The following is a 6,170-nucleotide window of genomic DNA, read 5'->3' as shown; positions in this document are numbered from 1 at the left end:
AATATAATTTCAAAAAATATTATTACTACGGATAAAAATAGTAAAATACTAATTGAATCTTTAATCACATCTCTCAATGCTATATTTCCACTAAAGGATCCAGGAAAGTTCAATTACTTCCTAGGTCTTGAAGTTACTTGAAGTTACTTACTTACAAGGAGGCAGCATAATGTTATTCCAAAAAAAAAATGCAACTGAATTGCTAGACAGATCTGGGATACTGACAACAAATGTTATGTCAAACTCAAATACTCAATAATGATCTCTTTTACTAAGCTTCACACTGCAGGCTCAGAACTTTGTGAAGATCCTAAATTATATACGTTTATTGTTGGCATTCTACAATACTTAACAACAACAACAAAACATGATATGTCCTATGTAGTAAATAGAATCTTTCAATTTATGCATAATCCAATAGAGCTGCAATGGAAAGCTGTTAACAGGATACTAAGATTCTTCAAAAGTGCGTTGAGTCAAGGGTTAGCATTTAATAAGTGCAGTGATTATAGAATTATTGCCTTTACAAATTCAGACAAGAACGGAAATGTTGATAATAAAAAATCCATCACGGTACACAATATATCTTAGTTCGAATCTAATGTCATAAGCGAACCAAGCTTAATAAAAACTCTACAGAAGCTAAATATCATGATCCTTGATCTACTCAAACTGAGATTATGTTTACACCTTAGCTGCTTGAATTGTTGAAGATCCAACAAAATGCTCCCCCAACCATTTATTATGACAACCAAAGTTCTTGTTTTTTGGCAGTAAATCCGATTCTACACTGCAGGTGCAAGCATCTAGAGTTGGACTTGTATTTTTTTTAGGAAATTAGTGACTCAAAAGAAGCTTTACATAGTGTACATCCCTTCACAAGATATCAATTGGTAGATATTCTAACAATACCTTTCTCACAAAGACTGTTTGATAAATTTAAGATTAAACTTAAGAGTGTGTGATAATCTCTAAGCTTGAACTGGAAGAGGGTGTTAGAAGTATGGATATAATTATGATAAAGATTAGTTAGGAGTGATGCTAGTTCACTATTAGTTTGCTTCCTTTAGTTAGCTTTCTGTTTTGTAAGTATAAAATCTGCGAAATTAGTAAATAATTATTCAATAAATTAATTATTATTTAAAAAATTAAAAAATTAAATTTTATAGTTTAATAAAGTAGAAATAATTAAAATATAAATTTTAATATTAATTTTAAAAAATTTGATCCAAAATTAGACAAACATGTCGAATCGAATCCAAATCGGACCCATAATCCAACACATAAAACCACAACTCAGCTTTCTTCTTCCTCTTACACTACAGGAGATGCGCTACTTACCAGCGGTTTTTTTTATGATTGGCGGCGGTTTTAAACCGCCGCAAAATTAAAGGCCGGCGGCTTACTAAACCGCCCTAGTTATGGACGCCGGGATTAGGTTTGGCGGCGGTTTCCAGCAACCGCTGGTATCAATGTTCTTACGTTTTTAAATTTGGCACTGATTGCGGCGGTTATAAAACCGCCGCTAATTTCAATACAAATTAAAAAAAATAATTGGATTTTTCTTTTAAAAAATGCTGATTTTTTTGTTTAATTTTAAAGATATATCTTTTAATAATATGAATCTTAATTTTTTCATATATTAAATCTAAACTTGTGGCAAAAACTCCCAGGTTCAATAGACAAGAACATTATTCTTATTGGATACAATATGTAAATTTCCTATGTACAATGATGGAAACAAAGGAAAAATGAAAGAAAATAGAAAATTTAAAGCTCACAACTAAGACAAAGCTACACACATTACAATATTCGTGCGTTTTATACTGTAGCCAAACAAGAAATGCAAACTTCATGTGATAATAGAGCGGAAAGCAACCCCATCTCCCTGTTCTCCGCATAAAACACACAATTGTTACTTCCCTTTGAACTTTAAGGTATAGCATAAATTTGGTTAGCAGTCTAAGCATTACAGTGAAATGCAAAGTTGAAAACAATAGCCCAACCTACCAACATTTGGAGTATCTGAGAGGCAAAGACCTGGATTTCCCCCTGATTGTTGAAACCCATAAGTGACTTCCATGTACATTAAAGCCCTTGCGATATCCCCTCTAACCTGAGGTTAATTAGTCTAACTTTAGATGTATATTAAAAATAAAATTTGAATAAATATGTCCATATGAACTGACATCACAGGCTCACAACTAATTGGAAAACAGACTTATTTAAGTACTTAATTCCCACCATATACCTATATGATCATCCTTTAACATCTGATATTAGCTCCTCAGGTACCATTCGAGTTACCAATGAACATCATTAGAACGATTTTAATAGAAATCCAATGTGTCCAACTAAAATGGCTAAGCTCAGGTGCTATAATTTTAAAGTGACAAGAGTATAGTGACATACGGGATATGACTGTACTGCCAAGTCATATCTCTTTTCAATTCATTGCAGGATTAGAAATTAACTACAATTGGCTTGAAAAATACATAAAAGATTACCCTTGCAGGCGGTGTCCACCCCTACTTGTTTGTTTCAGTGTCCAACAGAGCTTCTTTGTTTGCTGGACTCAAACATTTGTTTGAACTAGTCATGCATTCATCGTAATACTTATTTCCCCTTGATGATTTGACTGCAAGAAACTTGTAATATAAAATGAAATGACATATTGATTTGTTAAAATATCGAGCAGTGGATTTTCTTACCATTGACATCAGAAGGGCGAATATTGTGTAAATCAATCAAAGCAGGACCTGCCATCAACCCATAAGAATGAGGCCATAAATGCTCCCCTGTAAAAGCTTTAATGTCAATGAGTGGATTGATCCTCCCTCCCCCCAAAAAAATACTCAACCAATAAATAAATAAATCTTCTCGAGCACAAAAATTGCTATCTATAAGGGCACTTGATCAAAATGCATGTATATTTACCCAATGGTATCATTAAGAGAGAATAAGACAAGCTACAGAAAGCAATAAAGAATGAAAAGACATTACTAAATGAAATTACAAAATGTTAAAATATAAAAGCAAAATAATCAAAGCAAGATAGAAATTCCCTTTGTAATTGGTTCGAGGCATTAGGAAAGCATTAATTGTGGAAGATCACAAGAAGAAAACATTGGAAACAAATAAGAAAAAAACGTAGAACTAGCTACTTTAACAATATTAGTCCATCAAAAAACTATATGGAAAATGGAAAATTTTCAACAATTATATGAAAAAATTTAGAAGCTGCTTATAACTTGATAATATATCACCATTGTTACAATAGAGTAGATAATGACATATAATCAAACATTGAAGAAAAAGAAAATTCAATTACCAAAGAAGCTAGTCAGAATCTTTGTCTTCATCAGATGTAGGAATTCTTTGGAAGTGGGCATATGGCCTAAAATTTATATTTACACTTTTGTCTGACACCATTGATCTCTTCTGCTTAAGCGAAAAATCACATTCAGAAACTGAATCATACAAGATCTCCATGGCCATTTGCTTTCTATTTTTAGCATTTTCCTCCACAAACCTACAAAAGAAAAAATATGTTGATTGAAAATTAACTAGCCAACAATCAATTCCAATACTTACTTTCCACAAGATGATCTAAGCGATACCAATATAAAAGCACAAAACCCTGCAAGTTGCTCACTATTATGATCAGCTACGGTAGCCACTAGAATATTATTTAATAAGCAACATATTTGATTGATATTGCCATGCCAAAACATCACCTAGCTTTCCCGTCACTGTATGAATAGATTTCATGCATAATGCAAAACAAAAAGCAACAAATAAATTGACATAAAATCCAAATAAAGAAAATATTGAGTAATAATTTTTCATTCCTCTTGAGATGGCATGTGTGCTTATTTATTGCTTTTGATGTATTACTAAGTATTAAACTTGCAGTATGAACTAGCCAGCTGTCATCTTGCATATTATCTGAGTCATAACAAATTACTAATATTAATTTATTCAGCAAAAGAAAAAAATATTATTCATTCATCTATAAGTCATAAGAGAAAATAATTTGATGGATATTCTAACCACAAAATTGTTCTTATGCTTATTATTTATTTTTTTCATGATCTTTGACTATTTGTCTTTAAAGGGGTGCCCCATGACTAATTGTGTCCTACACTACACACTACAAAGAATAATTCAATAGATTGATGGAAGTATTTGAAACATTGCCAAACCTCTGCTAAGAAAGCAAAATAAGCAAAACAAAACATAAAATGTTAAATTTAATATAGAAAGAATCACGAACTCTCCAGGAGAGATCATCAGTTCATCACTACAGAACAAGAAAGTGCATCAATTTTTGCCGTTCGACAAAAGGTGAAGGGAATCTTACTCTTGGAAAATATGAAAAACTATTTCTCTCAAACTTTTCAATAACATCAATGATATATAAGGTCTATGGACTCATCTATTCATCTATGATCCAATCCAAGTAGCAAGTAATGCTACAACAACTATATTTTCCATTGAAATACAGACAAGTAGCAAAATCAGGCTAGCAAATAGCATGATCGTATCCCTTCATCAGACCAACTTTTATTCCAGAAAATTCTGCTTCTAGAATGTCGATATTTCCAGCATAGCTATCAACCAAAACCAGAACAATTCCTCTCCAAATCCCTCATGTTTAATTTTAGCTATTTAAAGAAGTAAGATACACAAGTCTTTGTAAAGAAACACATGCTTGATTTCCTACAATAAAGTATAGCAATTTTTGAGGAAAATAAAGAGTACAAAATAAAAATTCCAAAATTAAGTGACTAACACTGGGCAACCACCATTGCAAGGATTAAAATGTAAATTAGAAGACATACCTTTGCTGATTCAGATATAGCTTCGAACAACAAGATCACACTCACCCGGTTTTTCAAAGGAACGGAGTGTGCCCGGGCTCCGCTGGTGATATCTTTCAACACAATTTATTTGGTTTTGAGAACCTTGGCTAAAGTAGAAATTGGATTTGTAACAAACACAATTAGCTAGTATAATTGGACAAATTTCAAGAATTCACCTCGTTTTGCTATTCCAGCAATGTATGTGAAAAAATGAAATCAATGACCTAGGAAAAAAAAAGACAAAATAAGAAAATGAATACCTAAACAAACAAAGAAAGGAAGAAGGAGCAGAACCAGTGATGGATGGTGATGGTGAAAGACTGACGGCGACACAGACTGGATGCGACGACAGAAGCAGGGCGCTCATGCATCTACAGCAGATTCGAAGAACGCACACGTAGAACGAGATGGCGAGCAGATCCGGAGGAAGAGATGAAACAGAGGACCTCGACATCGGCAGAAGCAGCGCTGATAAAAGTTTAGGATGAAAGTCGGAGTAGATAACAACTAGGGACGACAGCGAAAGAAGTCGAGGAATGAGTATATACAGGGAGAGTGAAAAATAGAATGAAACAGAAAGAGGGCAAGTTGAGGCCAAATCTTAAAAGAGTCAGGTTAGCGGCGGGTTTGTTCAAATCACTGCCAAATTAAGTTATACCGCAGCTCTTCTCAAAACCGCAGCCAGAATCGCTGTTAAACTAGCAGATAGTGGCGGCTATCAAAAGAGACACTAATAATCTGCTACTATCCTCCGTTCCTGTGGTAGTGTTATCACATGCAAAATGCTAAAAGCGAGCCAAGAGAAGGAAAGAAACTCCAAACCTAACCTGTCATTCAACCTCACATAACTTTTAATTTGGAGCTCCGATCGCCACACCATTTGCAGTCCCGCGACCACCGCGTCAAACTCTACAAAGCTCACTAAACAATTTGGTAATAAGTATCTCACTATTTTTTGCTCAACCAATCTCTCCATAATTTCAAAATTTTGAGGTTTTGATTTTGAGGGATTATGTAATTTTGGTGTTTAAGATCAAGCTTTGTGGACTTGTCAGGTCTTGTCCCAAATTTCCGTTAGTAAGGTGAGAAACCTCTAACTCTTGTAAATCACTAATAATTATGAGTTCTAAGTTGATTTTGAGTAATATTGTTGGTATAGATTAATTTGTGAGTTATTGGATCGAATTGGTGGTGTTGGAAAGCGGGAATTTAAGTCTTAATGGCTGGGAGTTCGCACTTGGTGAGGAGTTGAAGCATTGGAGCTTGAAGAATGGTAAAATTGAAGTATTTGTGGCTTTAATGAGG

The 6,170-nt window shown here is 33.7% G+C and overlaps 1 long non-coding RNA gene across 6 annotated transcripts; it reads right to left on the bottom strand.

Annotated features, from left to right (window-relative positions):
• Nucleotides 1-1,665: 1,665 nt before the first annotated feature.
• LOC127742516 (uncharacterized) lies at nt 1,666-5,613 on the bottom strand. 6 transcript variants are annotated; one of them, XR_008003827.1, is made up of 7 exons: nt 5,160-5,613; nt 5,042-5,089; nt 3,332-4,936; nt 2,712-2,798; nt 2,508-2,638; nt 2,011-2,116; nt 1,666-1,888 (listed from the first exon to the last, which is right to left on the bottom strand). It is a non-coding gene; the product is annotated as an uncharacterized LOC127742516 (long non-coding RNA). The 6 variants fall into 6 exon arrangements; XR_008003828.1 differs by having other exon boundaries at nt 5,191-5,613; XR_008003824.1 differs by having other exon boundaries at nt 3,332-3,532; nt 4,845-5,089; nt 5,160-5,598.
• Between the last annotated feature and the right edge of the window lie 557 nt (nt 5,614-6,170).

This window comes from Arachis duranensis, chromosome 10 (assembly GCF_000817695.3).
Source record: "Arachis duranensis cultivar V14167 chromosome 10, aradu.V14167.gnm2.J7QH, whole genome shotgun sequence".
NCBI lineage: Eukaryota > Viridiplantae > Streptophyta > Magnoliopsida > Fabales > Fabaceae > Arachis > Arachis duranensis.
This window is presented reverse-complemented; position numbering and strand designations above follow the sequence as displayed.